Source organism: Strigops habroptila, chromosome 19 (assembly GCF_004027225.2).
Source record: "Strigops habroptila isolate Jane chromosome 19, bStrHab1.2.pri, whole genome shotgun sequence".
NCBI classification, from domain to species: Eukaryota; Metazoa; Chordata; class Aves; order Psittaciformes; family Psittacidae; genus Strigops; species Strigops habroptila.
Genome location: NC_044295.2, coordinates 4,300,702 through 4,317,039, shown reverse-complemented (window position 1 = coordinate 4,317,039; position 16,338 = coordinate 4,300,702). Strand labels below are relative to the sequence as shown.

The 16,338-nt window shown below is 46.9% G+C and overlaps 1 protein-coding gene across 2 annotated transcripts in view; it reads left to right on the top strand.

The window, feature by feature from the left end:
* LOC115617883 (acid-sensing ion channel 2) overlaps positions 1-16,338 on the top strand; it is a 477,643-nt gene that overhangs the window by 252,782 nt on the left and 208,523 nt on the right. The gene's annotated exons all lie outside the window — the stretch shown is intronic.

Here is a 16,338-nt window from a genome sequence, read left to right as displayed (position 1 = left end):
AATAAAATCAGCTACAAACAAAGGCAGCATAATAAAGGCAGGTGGGAAAATGTGTACAGAAAGAAGATGGACTGTCCTATTCGCTTCTAGCCCCTTAGTTTTGCTGCAGACTTTCAGCAAAACTGGTCTCTAGGTTTGTTCAGCCATTGCCTTCTAAAGAAGGTTGTCCTGTCTTAACACCTTTCTTCAAGCAGACTTTCCCACAAGGTGCTTTTGGTGCTGGATGTGTATTCTGGAGCAGGAGCAGTTCAAGGCAGAGTGTCCAAGCAGAGCAAGCTGGCTTTAAACCAGTGGCTGGTGCCTGCTGTTGCTGTGTCATTGCAAACACATTTGAAAGCTGAGTACAACAACGCAAAGCTGAATGTAATCTGTGTTAGACTCAGGAAGAAGCAATGTGCTCTATTGTAGCTGAGGATGGTCTCTCATGTAATCATGAGGCAAATCTTGTCATGGATAATAGGTGTTTTGTCTTTGCTTTGCAGGGCTGGGCTGTCCTGGATGCTTCTCTCTCCATGTCTGCAGATGTATGTGCTGGCTCCTCTTTGTGTCAAGTATAAATTAGTTGTCTTGGCTTTAAAAGGCTGTGAGACCCACTGGGGGATCTTTACCATGGTCTCTCATTCCCTTCAGACAACTTCAGTGCCCTCTGGAGACCTGTCCCCAACACCCCATCACCCATCTGTTAGGTTTTTGTGCTACCTCGCATGCTGCTCCTTACATGAGAGAAACAATGTGCAGCCAAACTCAGAGCCTTCCCAAACGCTCCTTTCCTGAACTTATTTTCCTGCTGCCTGTGAACTAACTTGACAGCAGTTACTAATCAGCAGAGAACAATCTGCCATAGGCAGCTGTTGGCCTGGAGCAAAGTCTTTCTGTCTCTTCATCCTTCTTCTGTGCTTTGTGCTGTACTGGGCACAGTTGGGTTGTAGACTCACAGGCCTTGATCATATAAAAAACTGGTAGCTATAATAACTACAAGCTACAAGCTGTTTTTCCTGGCTCTCTGGAAGCCCAGAGTCTCACTGCTTTGGGTCTTGTTCTTTGTGAGCATAGACTGTCTGCAGTGTGCTGGCCTAGCACCCACTCAGGTATCGATCATAAGTCTCTTCTCTATTGAATTTCCCTCCAAGCAAACGAATGAATTAGTTTCTCTATCAAAATAGTGGAGCCCAGCAGCAAATAGAGTGTTTCTGGGCAAAGATCTTTCTCTGTTGCTTTGTAGCAAGCGAACAAAACTGCGAATCTTTTGTGCATATTTAAAAACCAGGTTTTGGAAATAGTGGCTGATATTTTCACCCTGTATTTGTATTCTTTCCATTGAGGCTGGTGAAATGTGGGGTCACTAGTCATGGAAGTGACACAGGGTTTTTGAAGGAAAGCTGCTCTTCAGGAGTGGCTGTTTTACTACGTCCAAGTCTTGAGGTCATGTTTAAACCGCAAGTACCCAGTTCCATACTGGTTTCATGCTGTGTGTTCACTCTCAGACTGGTGTCTGGAAGTTTCCCAAGTTGGGAAACTGAAGCAGGGGCAGCTGGAGGGAGATGCCTTCCTCCAGCATAGGAATGGACACTTCATCTCATGTGTGGAAGGTATTTTTTTTGCCTGGTCTTGGCCATTTTTGCCCTAGAACAGTGAAGTAGGCAATGACCAGCTGATAGAGGACACTGAGGGAACACGCGCATGTGGCGTACAGCTCAATCCTAATGGAATGTTTACTTCCAAGATGATCTTAGGCAGAAGGCGGCAAATATGAAGGAAGGAAAAATGGTGTAACCATGTAACAAGTCTTTCTCTTTACACGTGTGAGTGTTGGTGAAGGGCCAGGTTGACACAGCACCACACGTCAGATGCTCCCCACAAGCACAGCAGCTCGCTGCCAGTATGTGGTTAGTGGCTCCCAGGTAGAATGCTTCAGAGCCATTTTTCTCAGCTCCAACATTTCCTTCAGCAGAAGGAAAGAGAACCCTGAACCACAATGCTTCCTTCCCACTGACTAGCTAGAAAGTGAACTGAAATGGCGACAGCAGCCACAGCCTCCCAGTTCTACTGATCGAGGGAAGCCTGAAGGCCGATCTGGAAGAGAAATGTCAATCCAAATACTAGTGTAATAAAGGGCAGGAGATCCTGGGATTCCTCACCAACCTCATGCTGTAAAGCTCAGTCTGTGGTTCCCTTATACATGTCCATGGCTTGTCTTTCATCACAGTGAAGACCATTTTTTCTCTGTAGTGAATACACCTTTCCAGAGAAAGCAGAATTCTCTGTGCAGCTGTTTTCTGATGAAAATATTCCCACTGAAATCTGAGACAAAAAAGATTTCCTTTCTCACGCAGGAAAAGAGTAGGTTTCAAACAGAAAACTCTGCAGTTTGATCTTTCACCACACTTTTCCCATTGTCAGTTGTCAAAAAATACTTTGCTGTCTACTGAAATGTCAAAACGCCCTATTCCTACATAGCAAAAATCACATAAAATGACATTTTCAAGACATGGGCTTTGGTGGTACCCCTGTAACCATTCCATGAGATCCTTCTCAGAGAGTTTGGCTCAAGGGAAAGAGGCTCCTTCCCACTGCAGCCTGAGAAAGCCTTTCATTTTCCCAGAAAGAAAGATGCAACAAGATGCCAAGCCAGGAAAGCATCTTCTGTTCCAGGCAGGGTGGAAGCAAGTTCCTCTGGGCTATTTGCAACTTAAGGTTGTGGGTAATAAAAGCCTTCTGCAGCTAAAACACAGCAGTACCTCTACAGAACACAAAAGCACCTTCCAGGTACAGGCAGTCCTTGAGTTGCAGGCTGAGAGGCCGAGGTGCAGGAGTCCTGTTGGGGCACCAAGCGCTGGTTGCTGCCTGTCCTACAAGGAGTGAAGAACCCAGCACCTCACCAAGCTCAGCAGCCTGCACTGGGAGCAGCATCACCTACCAAGAGTGTTTCAGGAGAACCCCAGCTCCAGGAAGCTGAGCTTGGCAGGCCTCTGACAGAGAAGTGCTCTATAAGTGATTAGGATGAGTCCAAATACAACTGTAGTTCTGTGTTCTGACAGCTAATTATTGCAGAGGTTTGTAGCCAAGGCTTTGCTGTGATAGTGACATTGGTTAATGAAGCTCCATTTGTTTTCTTGTCGTTAATATTTAAAGTATCTTCTATTTTCTGGATGGTTTCTTGCCATCATAAAGGGGCTGTGCTCTCAGAGATGAGGCTGAATTCTCCCTTAAGGGGAGAAATAATAACCTCTGTGGCAGACCTGCAGAAGAATGGGCTGATTGAAAGGGGGAAAAGGAAACAAAAGATGCTGTTTAGGAAGACCACAGAGCATTAAGCAAATCGCTTCCACCACTGAAGGCTCCAGGTGAAATGGGCAAGAAACCAACATCAGGTTATGGCTGTGTGTCTTGCACTTACTACTGTAGTAAACTGAGCAGAAAGCCTTGGAAAGACTGTCCTGGTAGGTTGTTTTCCCCGTTTTTCAGCTGCCTGTTCAGGATACATGTGTACATGGGGTGCAGAGGCAGAGAGGAAAGTGCAGTTTGTGAGAGGGCTTGGGAGATGTCCCACCTGCCCCTGCCCACCACACACATAGAGACATGTTTGATCTGCAGGCAGTGCTGCTGGACATACTCCTCTGGAAAGGCCGCGTCTCGTAGCAATGTTCTTTGGAAGAAACAAACATGCTTTGTAAGAATGATGTCTCCCAGGCAATGCTCTTTGGAGGGGTAAAGCTCATGCCTTACTTGGAACAAAGTTGTCCAGAGCGTGAGAAAGGGATGACAGTGCTCACCCTTGGCACTGAGAAAACATTATTGTGAGACTGACTCCCCTGAGTCCTCCCTACACTAGCGGTGAGACCAGGGGGAATGGCTTTAACCTGCCAGAGGGGAGATTGAGATGAGCTCTGAGGCAGAAGTTCTTCCCTGTGAGGGTGCTGAGGCACTGGCACAGGGTGCCCAGAGAAGCTGTGGCTGCCCCATCCCTGGCAGTGTTCAAGGCCAGGTTGGACACAGGGGCTTGGAGCAACCTGCTGTAGTGGAAGGTGTCCCTGCCCGTGGCAGGGGGTTGGAGCTGGATGAGCTTTAAGGTCTTTTCCAACCCAAACTATTCAATGGTTCTATGATTTTATCCGCCAGTCAGCCCTGCCTCTCCCATGGCTTGTGGAAAATATTGAGAAGGAAAATTCTGACCTGAAGATAGTAGAAGAACCTCATGCTCATATGAAACAGATCAATACATGCAGGACATGCATACATGCACTCAGTGAGATGAGGACTTGGAAGAAGCAGAGTGCATTTCTCAGGGATGTGCTTTCCCCAAAGATGCTGTTGTGTTGTTGCGATTGTCCCCTGCTGACATTTCACTTCTTCCACCAAACAGGCAAATTCACACAGAAACATATTCCCAGGGAAAAGGTTTCTAATTGCTGCTGCCCCGAAGGCCATATTTTAGGAGGTACTTGTACTGATTCACATGGATCTGGGTGCTGAAGCTACTCCATCCCTTTGTGGATGTGGACTCGCAGATCACACCATATGGGTGACCCACACAGTATGGGCCATCAGGGTGGCACAGGCATGGACCACAGTTGTGTAGGTGATTTGTGTGGGCACGGAGCTTCCAGCAGACTGGTTGAGAGATGGGTTTGGCTTTGATTCTTTCCCTTCTTCAGTAGCACTGAAATTGCTGGGATTCTTTCTGTGGAGACACAAAGACTTTCAAATGAATGATTTGGTCCTTTTGGTGAGGCAGGTCTCTTGAAAGGAAACCTGCAAGACCATGTTTCTCAGGGGACCTCCTCTGAATAATTGTCATCCTTTCTTATTTGAGCTTTACTTTGCCCTAGAACAAAATTCAGGTGGAAATTGTGCTGCATGGGAACGGTCTTCTCATCTTGAAAGAATCTTTAAATATTTTTCCTGTTTTGAATTGGAAGAAAGAATAAAAGAAATCTCAATTTTTCTGTCACTGAGGAAGTGAAAACTTGAACCAGTCAAAACATTGGGTCGTCAAGCTGTTTATTTCCATTTGACCTTTAAAAAGCATTTGTAGTGTAAACTAAGTTACATTTCTAAACTAGAAGTTATTCCAAACAAGAAATATTGCATTTGTTGAAAATGACAAAATGGGCTTTCAACAGCTTTTCAACATTTCTTTTCTTCCTCTGGCAGCAGATTCATCAAATTGACCCTTTCTCACAGATATTCTTGACTTCAACAAATTGGCGTCATCTGAGGAAGAGACATTTTGCCAGTGAGGAAGTTGAAGCAGGAGTTTAAGGAACAGCTATGTGGGGCTGATGTGTTGTACACAATAACAGGAAGGGCAGGTGACCAAAGGGTACAAGAGCACAGGTCTGCCCTGAATCCTCCATCCATGCGAGCAGGAATCATAGAACCACAGACTGGCTTGGGTTGGGAGGGACCTTAAAGCTCATCCAGTTCCAACCCCCTGCCACGGGCAGGGACACCTTCCACTAAACCAGATTGCTCCAAGCCCCCGTGCCCAACCTGGCCTTGAACACTGCCAGGGATGGGGCAGCCACAGCTTCTCTGGGCACCCTGTGCCAGCGCCTCAGCACCCTCACAGGGAAGAGCTTCTGCCTCAGAGCTCATCTCAGTCTCCCCTCTGGCAGCTTCAAGCCATTCCCCTTGTCCTGTCCCTACAGGCCCTTGTCCAAAGCCCCTCTCCAGGTTTCCTGGAGCCCCTTTAGGCACTGGAGCTGCTCTAAGGTCTCCCCTTCAGGAGCCTTCTCTTCTCCAGGCTGACCCAGCCCAGCTCTCACAGCCTGTCTCCAGAGCAGAGCTGCTCCAGCCCTTGCAGCATCACCATGGCCTCCTCTAGACTTGCTCCAACAGTCCAGAATCTCTCCATGTGTGTCCGTATTTTGGCACATTAAAGAAATGTATCTTCTTTTTCTTCTACTAGTGTGTTTTAAGGCACCACTTTGGTTTTCTGACCACTCGCAGCCATTTGCATGAGATCAAGCTGCTGGTCCAGGTCTGCAATAGGTCTCTGAGCAGAGTGTGGGGTTTTGGTGCACTGAGGTGGAGAGAAGGGGGCTGAGGCAAGGCAGTGATTTATTTGTGGGCTGCAATGAGGGAGCTTCAGATACAGGCCTGAAAACTCTGTCTCTAGCCTGACAAATGGGATGACAGCCCTTTCAGGCATTTGCTTTATTGCGGCTATTAGTTATTTTAGAAAAAGCATTGTAATCTGCCATTTCTCTCATGCATTATTCAATACACTTGTTCATTTCCCATCCCATACACACGCATTCACAGCCCCAAACACTCCTCAGTGTATATATACACAGACACACCAATAAATGGACCTCTAGAATGATTTCAGGAGCAGGCTGAGAGCAGCCAGACCCCGTGGTGTATCACAACCCTCTATTTCCACTGCACTTTGCCAGTGTTTAGTAATTTAGCAGGTTCATATTGCACAGAGGCTGAGGTGCAGAGATTTACTCTGGTGGTGCCACGGTTCTGAGCCAGAGGAAACTCCAGAGCAATAAGCTGGCTGATTTAGGATGATGTCTCCAAGAATGGGCAGCAACAGACAGTTTCGATCAAGGGTGCTCAGCCTACACCTTAGAAACCACCCCTGGATCAGCAGAACATCATGCCTGGCTTGGTAGCCCTTCTCTCTCATCTTCTCTCCGATGCTGTTTAGCTCCATCCCTGCGCCAGCCTCTGACCTGGAGCACAGTGTTCATAAGACAGAAAATGCACACAGCTCCCATCAAGTGATAGGCATGCTTGTGGAGTGGGATAGATGTGCAGGTGGATGTCAGGACACATGGCAGGAATGCTATGAGGGGGAAATGGTCAGGAGAGGAGCACAAGGGCCTCTGACCTGCAGAAGTTCTGGTCTGTCCTCATCCTTAGGAGTGGGTGCTGTGGTGCTTGGCAGCTAGGTTGCATTTCATTAATCCCTTCAGCAGAGGCAAACAGCTTGGAAAAGAAACATGACCAAGAACCCTGCCCTGTCCCTCGGTGACCAGAGCCCTCTGACAAATAAACAGGGAAACGGGCCAGTGATAACAGCACAGCCCTCCCCTTTCCAGTGCCTGGCTGATGTGCTGAGACTCCTCTCAGCAAGGATGGGCCTTTCAGGGGAAAATGGGCTCCTGTTCACTGTGTGATTCCAAAGTGTGTTTCTGCTACAAGCAAAAGCAAGTAGATCGGAGATGGGCTGACAGTGATGACAGCTGAGCTGAAGAGCAAGATCAAGAGCGAACCACTTCGGAAAAGGGAACAGCTAGAGAAATCTTCAGAGCTGAGGATAAAAGCTTGGAAATCCCTTAGAAGCAAGGGAAGATGAGCAAAGTCACATTCACTGTTACAAATCGGTGTCTTTCTGTACTGACACAGCACTGGGGCAGAAAGTCACCAGGAAGGAAGCACGTTCTGTGAGTGCAGCCGCTCTCGGGCTGGCTCCGAGAGGCCACTGCTGGAGCCATGTACCTGTCCAGGCATGGGAGATGGTTACAGGACACATCTTCATTAGCCAGACAGTGTCACACCATCCACAGGCATCCAGCTGAGCAGCCGTGGAGAGCTTTTTAAGCAAAGCTGGGCAGAATCAGCCACTGAACAAAGCCAAGCTCTTGAAAGCACTGCAGGTGCCCAGAGATACTTGATCGCCATATGGCCGAAGGAATAAATTGGACCTCAGAAAACACCCTGAGGAGAACAACAGGCCTCTGCCAGCATTAAAGCTCCCCAGGTACGCGGAAGACCACTGGCAGATGTTGAAACAGCTCCTCTTTCTCTCGCTACGAATACTGGATGGCAATGAAAAGGCAGGCAAGGCAGGTAGGCAGGAGCCTTGTTTCTGACTCCAAAGCATTGAAGGTGCTTAGTAGTTTCCTGCTCACTCAGGCAAAGGAAGTTGAACTACAAAGTTACATTGAAGGGCTTTGATGGCTGCTGCACTCCACCAAAAGCAAGACATTTCAGAGACCTGTACTGGAACAATTCTAGGCAGAGTTTGTTCTTTGCTATCTATCGTTGCCAACAATTACAAGTTTCCCATTCAAGCTAGAAATAATTAGTGCTGGTGATTTAAAGGAGATGTTGTATTCATGGTCCCTTCCGATGGCTGAAAAATGACTCAGGCAGCATTTGGAGAAAGGGAGAAGAATCCGTCAGAGGAACTTTGTCTCATCATCCTTTTCATTTGCTTTCATGAGCCAGGCTGTGCTTGGCAGAGACATGCACATGAGAGAATGGAGATGCAGAGTAAATGGCAGCCTCTCTGACTAATTGCCCTTGTCTGTAATTCAGTGGCTGCTGCCAGATTCCTGTGAGATGAGAAGGAGCTGGGGTGATGGGAGTGCTGGTGAGGCAGCCCCAGCTGCATGGGTTGTGTTTGCAGCTCACAACAGGCTGTGGCAGCCTGGTTTCTATACTAGCAAGTGACAGAGGCTTTGGTGAGATGCCGACTGGTTTCCCAAATGACAGTGCCCACAAGTGCCAAACCACATTCACTTCCATCCGCATTAGGCCTTTAGCCCTAGGCACCAGGTTGTGGGGCATCCACTGGCCAAGACCTTGCATGGGGTTCTGCTAGGAGCTCTGCTCACTTGCACCACCCCAGTTAGGCACCTCCCAGGAGCTTTTAGTCTTTGGATATACTTGTCCTGTCCCTTCCTCTGGCAACTGAATTCCCATCAGTGGCCCTCCACAAAGAACTGAAGGATGAGATAATTGGCGTTGACCCCATTATGGATCTTCACCTTCAGCTGGGGAGACATAAGTCATGAGCTCTGCATAATGTCGAGCAAGTTAGGCTGTTGCTGAAGGATGAGGGGTGTTTTATAGCTGACAGGGGCTTCTTCTGTCTCCAAGGAAGTAAAGATGCATCTTGCACATGACAGGTTTTCAGCTGGCGAGCATGGAGACAGTGCCATGCAGGCTTTTCCCTGTAGGGTCCTACTGGTTTCAAGGCTTCATCTGAACTGTTCCTCACTGCTCTCCTCTCTCCTCATCCTGACCCTGTTGGCAAAATGACGGTCCCCAGCCCAAGACCTCTCGTGTGGTGTTTGTCTTCATGTAGTCACCAGAGGAGCAAGGCAGCCCAGCAAGGGCTGCAGGAGTCGCTCCCAGTTTGGTTCCATTTCCCAGCCCCAAAGCTTTCCTCTTACATGCCTTTCCTGGGTTTCTGTAATGTTTTCCTTGAGTAAACACAAATATGCAGATACTTCCAGTCCATTTCGAATTTCACTGGTATTCTGGGGCATGTAAATTATCTCTCTTCAGAATTTCCCCTAAGTCTGAGGTTGAGATGCACATAAGCTGAAGCATGACAGAGAGAATGAGGAATGTCACTTATGAGTTATCAGAAAACCTAATAGTGCCCCTCCAGCCTGAGCTGAGCTGGGAATATCCAGCAGCATCATCTCTGGAAGGAAGAGGCAAAAGGATCCTTTGCTCCCTGACACCTCTTGGCACCAAAAATGTCTTCTCTTTCTGTCTAAGTCAAAAGGTGCCGACAACAGCCATTGCCTCTTCCGGCCAGAAGAGCTTGTTACTGATGCACACAGAGGGGAGAAGGAACAGGAAGGGTTATACAGAATGCCTGAGATTATAAAGTGCCACCTAACCTGTTGTATGCCAAAAAGAAACAGGTAAGTACCATTAACTAGGAATTATTTCCTCAAAGGCTCTCCAAAGATCAGGAAGCCCTTCACCTCCAACCTGCTGCACCCTCCCAACAGCGTTGCCTCAGTTTACCCATTCATTAAGTGGGTAAGGAAAGCTGAATGCAGACAGAGCTATGGGGTAAGTAGTTAAGCTTCCAGGAGGGATCTGAACATCAAACTCATGTCGAAATTACTTATTCAAGTTAATATTTCCATCCCAAAGAGAAAAATTACCTGTAAATACCTCCGTGGCTCCTGGGCTACATTCTGCTTTGCTGCCTTAATTCAGTTTGGCAGAAACATTGGCAGCAGCTTTTATCTGGTTGGTGGTTTTTTCAGGATATGACCCTGGGAAAAGCTTTATTTAATCCCAGGATGGGATTTGTTTTAGCTGGAAATCAAATTAGGTCGACAAACTTTCGAAATCCCTATCCAGAATGAGAGTAAAATTACTGCAGTGAAGGAAAGGTTGAATGTAAAATGCAACAACAGAATCAAGAAGTGTTTGGGGAGAACGCTGCAGGAATGATTGGAGCTGAGGTGGAATACACCAGGAAATTCAGGCTTGGGTCAGATTTACAGGAAAGCTAAAAATCTGAGATTATGGAAGTGAAATGTAACATCTCCTACAAGCCTTTCTCTGCCTTTGCAAATCTGAGAGTTTCGAGGCTTCCCATATTTGTTCCTTTAGTGCAACCACCTTCACATTTCCATAGATTTTGAAGTCTGGAAAGACCACACAGTAACAGAGAAAAATAAAGCAGACACATCCTGTCTTATGAACATAAAGAACTCACAGTGCCCAGTTCAAGAATTATACTTATGTAGAAATATTTGTTGAGCAACACTGGTTTTGAGCAACAAATTTAGAAACTGCTTTTTTTTTTTTTTTCATGGATGCTTATTTCCAAGGAAAAAGGCTTAATATACTGGTTGTGATCTGTTCCACTGGATTTATTTGTCATTAATTGGAATCATTGCAAAAATCTGTGCTATCAGTTGCAGATTGTGGCCTTATAGAGAAAGTAAGGAAGAAAAAACTTCCAGCTAAAGCTGCAACAGAAGCTCAGAATGTGATATAAGATGCTGCTAATAAGAGCAAAGTCTCTCTTTCGTGCCAAGAAGTGGCACAGCAGAGGCGTGGACAAGTATACAGCCTGCGCATATATTAAGACATACAGCTTTCACCAAACAGAGAGACCCAGACTTCTGCAGATGGCAACTTGAATAGCAAGAGCTTTTTTGAAATCTTTTACCAGTTTCAGGAAGTTTCTCCACTGTTGGAGTGAAGCTGGTTTTTGGTGAGGGGGTCATTTTGCTGGTAGCCTGGTTTCCAATGTGCAATCATAGAATCATAGAATCCTAGACTGGTTTGGGTTGGAAGGAACCTTAAAGCTCATCCAGTTCCAACCCCCTGCCGCGGGCAGGGACACCTTCCACTAGAGCAGGTTGCTCCAAGCCCCTGTGTCCAACCTGGCCTTGAACACTGCCAGGGATGGGGCAGCCACAGCTTCTCTGGGCACCCTGTGCCAGCGCCTCAGCACCCTCACAGGGAAGAACTTCTTCCTTATATCTAACCTGAACTTCCCCTCTTTCAGTTTAAATCCATCACCCTTTGTCCTTACCACTACAGTCCATGATGAAGAGTACCTCTCCAGCATCCTTGTAGTCCCCTTCAGACGCTGGGAGCTGCCCTGAGGTCTCCACGCAGCTTCTCTTCTCCAGGCTGAACAGCCCCAGCTCTCTCAGCCTGTCTTCATAATGGTAATTATGAAGACAGGCTAATTCCATCGCAGGTAATGTAATGGGGTGCACAGCTCCGTGCTTGGTCAGTCCTCATTCACTTCTGACTGCATTAGCTGATCTCTGTAAAGTTTGGCCTGGTGGTTAAGGATTCAAAGCTATGATGGTTTAGTGGAAACAACATTCAAGAACACGAACTAGTTTATGCAGTTGTGGAATTAAAAATATTCTTAGCTCACCTCCTGTGTTCAGCTTTGGTCCCCGCTCTACAAAAAAGGTGTGGACAGGCTGGAGAGGGTCCAGAGAAAGGTCAAAAAGATAATCCAAGGACTGGGAAGTTGTGTGAGAAAAGGCTGAGAGAACTGAGTCTGTTCAGCCTGGAGAAGGCCCAGGGGAGACCTTGTCACCATTATTTGGTATATAAATGGTGGCTACAATGAAGATGGAGATTCGCTTTGTACAAGGAGGCACATGGAAAAGATGAGGGGTGATGGGCGCAAGTTACTGCTGGGGGGATTCTGACTGAACTGAAGAAGAAAATTTTTCCCAATGAGAACCAGTCACTGGAATCATCTCCCCAGGGAAGTGATGGATTCCCCAACACTGGACACCTTTAAGATTCAGCTGGACAGGGTGCTGGGCCATCTAGTCTAGGTCATGCCTTGCCTAGTAAGGTTGGATCAGATGATCCTTGAGGTCCCTTAGAACCTGGCGTTCCATGATTCTAGACACCATAGGCACCAAAGAGTCTAGACAAGAAACAGCTTTGAAAACCAGGCTTTTATCTGCTGTTCTAGGAACTATTTGCTTTCTAATCCAAAGCAAGACCCACTTTCAAACCTGAATTGCAGTGTAAGGCTTGAGGAGTACAGCAACTTGCTAGAAACCACTGGCATAGCAAAACCAATTACCTGCTTATATTAACAGGTTATATTTTAAGCTTAAGAATTACCTGTTGTGCTCAGTAAGCATCCACTCCTGCAGTGTGTGATATTACATATCCTCAGGACGAAAGCTGAGAAATAAGAAACAAGAGAAATTTGCTTTTCTCCACCCAAAATGCCTGTTGAAGGACTGGCCAGACATTGTTTCATGGAACTTAAAATTTGAGGGAAGTGTCTGCTTGCCCCCAAAATCCTCAGTTTTTCTTCATGGAACCAAAGCCACAACATTTCTTTTTATGTAGGAACCTCCAATTTTCCCCCTTTTTTAGGACTGAATTTCCAGTATTGGATTTCAGCCAAAAAAAGTTGGTCTTCAATTACTGAGATTCAATTTATTCTCTTTCTGAGCACTTGGCTTAATCCAGTGCAGAAAGGTACATTAATGAACTCTTTTACAAATGAAAACAAGGAGCAATACTTTGCATTTCATTAGCTCTTAAAAGAAAGCTGAGCAAGTTAAGCAGGGGCCAGCAATATTTTAATTAGCCTTCCCGAGACTGTCTTCTGCAAAAATAGTCCTTTTTAATTACATTGGTTACAATACCCTGCAGCAGGTCAACTCCCTACTTAAAGATCTCTGCAGTGTGGTTTCTGCACCATGGGCATGCAGATGAATTCAGTGTTTGTCCAAGTGTGGCAGCCTCTGATTAAGTCCCATCTCCCTTCCGTGGCTGAACGTGCTTCTTGCACAAGGTAACGCATAGGTGTGGGCTGCCCAAGCTCTTGAGAGGCAACGTTGGGTTTGTCTGTTTGTGGGATGGATTTTAAATGTTCACTGTATGGCCTTGCTGTCTATCAGGGAAATTGCTGCTGGTTATGCTGGGAAAAGCAGGCCTGGCTCTGGGTAAAACACATCTGGGAGGTTTACAGTCTGAAGCAGCATCAGTCATCTCACAGTCTTCTCCTTCCTGATGGTGGTAGCATCAGTCGCAGCATCAGTCACCAGGGCTCTCTGCGGGTGACCTACTGCAGACAGCCTGCGAGCTTCTTCCACCTCTGTGCTAATCACTCTGCCCTTCGTTAGAGTAATTGGTCACTCCTCAAGTAAGTGGTCACTCCTCAAGCTTCTCTCTGGGGGTTCGGAGGGAGTTGGCTGGTTCAGCTGCTGCGAGCAGCGCTGTTGCTTGGGAAGGGTAGTGTTGGCGTCCACTGGAGGACAGAGACTCATGTCCACTGTTTAGCCATGTCCAAATGACACAGAAAAAGAGCAAGTGCCATCTCAGCCTTGAAGGGCAGTAAGTTATCAGGGACCCAGGTGTATCCTGCAGGAATGCCCTCTTTCCTGTCCTCTCACAGAGACAAGACAGATTTGCTGAAATACAGAATCCCAGCCTGGTTCGGGTTGGAAAGGACATTAAGATCAACTGGTTCCAACCCCCTGCCACGGGCAGGGACACCTTCCACTAGAGCAGGTTGCTCCAAGCCCCTGTGTCCAACCTGGCCTTGAACACTGCCAGGGATGGGGCAGCCACAGCTTCTCTGGGCACCCTGTGCCAGCACCTCACCACCCTCACATTTTCCTCTTAAATATTTTACTCTCAAAACTGTTTTCTCAGTCTGTACAACTGTTATGTTTATAATGCCACATTCATCCCTTTGCCTCTGCACTTTGCATCTCCCATGATACATGACTGCCTCCTGCCTTCGGAAAAGGAGGAGGATTGTGAGATACCCTCATGCTGCTGCATGATGGCAAACACAATGTGGGCTGGGAGCCTGCAGCAGCAAAGGCTGTGGTCAAGGGACAGACAGGCTGCAGATTCTCCACACTCCTCCCAGATCTTTCCAAACTGGACCACCCTGGTGTCCACTTAAACAGCTTAGATTGCCAGCATTGCACTGTTCTGCAATAAGCAATAAACTGTATTTTATGGATAAGCTGCCCCCCTCCCTTCTCCCCACTCAATAATCATTTTCTGCCAAAAAAAATTTCATTGCAAAACACTCCGTTAGTGCTGAAGTGCCAGAACCCCACACTGCCTCCACCAGAGCCTGCGCTCAGCCCTGCTGCAGTGTCAGCAGGTCCTGTTCACAGAGCTCCTCAAGGGCCCTGGGGTGGTGGGGGATGCACAGCACTTGGGAAGTCTCATTCCAGCTCAGTAGATGTTGCTGTAGCTGCTTTACACATGTGGGGCCAGCCAGTCCACTTCACAGTGTGTGAACTGAGATGAATCTGGGCTGTTCTCTGTCACCCAGGAGGTGGGAAGCCCCTTAGGATACACTTCACATAGCATGAGTGCAGCAAACTCCTCTCCAACTTATTGGTCACATTCATAGAATCATAGAATGGTTTGGGTTGAAGGGACCTGAAGATCATCCAGTTCCAACCCCCTGTGATGGGCAGAGACACCTTCCACTAGACCAGGTTGCCCAAGGCCTGTCCAACCTGGCCTTGAACACTGCCACCATCAACTCTTCACCACATTTTCACAGATGTAAAGAATGTAGGCCCTGTGTTTTACTCAGTTCTTTTACTCCCTGCATTCCCAGCTGGCAAGAGTTAGAGACATTTGATTTTCACCTAAGCAGAGCTCTTCAAGGCCACATGTCAACACATTTGCAGACAGATATTGGTTGTGTGGTCAAAGGCAGCAGCCTGGGAGTGCTTGGACTCAGGAATGGGGGTGGGATGACAGCATAGGTGCAGTGGAATAGTGCAGAATTTCTGCTGGGAGAATGGAGCTGGGGTCGATGCGCAAGGTGGGACATTTACTAGTATAATTTTGTCATAATACCAGGTTCTAAAGTTTCTTCTCCCACTGGTGTAGGCTCTGGATTAAAGACTCCTCATTCCAGCCTTTTGGACACTGTCAGGAATTATATTTCATCCTTCTTGTGAATCATGTAGCGGGATGTTGGCAGGCAAATGCTGCTACTGATGTCAACAAAGGGTAGCCCATAGAATATGTCATGAGATGTGGCAACATCAGTAGCCATATTATGGGAGACTTATACCATGGTGAAGTATCTCCCTCATTCAGGCAACAGCTTCACCTCCTGACCTTAGCAAAAGAGCGTCTTTAGACCAGGAAAAAGATGTGGGTTTTGTCTTCAACTGTCTCCCCCATGCTATCGAAGTACCTTGAGATTGAATCCAGAGATTTTCAGCAGGTGTATTAAGGCTCTGTCTGGAAGTGTGGTACTGCTCTCATTACTTCAAGTTATTGAAAGGAGTTAGAAGAGTTTAATGTAGATTTTGCAAGTCACTGCTGAAGCTGTGTCAGGGAAATTATATGACCTCTCTTTGTAGAACAAGGCAGTTGTACTGCTAAGAGGGGAGATGGGTTGCAGGAAGACTGTGGCTGCATGTTCTGTACCTGGAAGCAGTTTGAAATATGTAGGTCTTACTCTGTTGTCAAGATCTCATATGCCATTAATTTTCTCTAAGCAAAGTAAATATCATGACATAATAGGGAAAATGTCTCCGTGAAATATGGTTAATAATCATTATCCATTCCACCAAAGAAGCACCAATCAAACTTGGTCCCCGATGTCGCAGACCTGTTAGAAATGCATCACGAGAGACACCTCTACTCCTTAAAAGCCTACAAAGGAAATCACAGGTTCATTGTGAAGTTTCAGGGCAGCAGGGAGGCTTGGCCAGTTCTAATTTGTGCTTTAACTGAAACCTTACTATTGCTGTCCCTGAATCCCAATGGCATGAGTCTCCACAAAAATTATAAGCCAGCTCTATATGCAATGGTTTAAGTAACTGAAGGGGGGTTTTGCCCCCTACCTGTCCTTGCGAGATTTCTTTGCAGCTCAACACACTCCATCCCTGTGACAGTTTCCCCTCTGTAGTCTGTACAGCACTGGTGAAAGAGGAGTTTTCCTGTGAGCCTTCCCTTGCTCTCAGAGAGCGGGATGGGAAGCAGGATGCGCTGTGTACCGCTGGAGCCAGTTCCCCCAGACAACCCACATGCCTTTGGGTTCAAACTGTCCCAGTAAAGTAACCCAGGGTCAGGAAGATTTCTCAGGCAACATGTCCAAAATACCACTTTTCCTGGAATTCAATA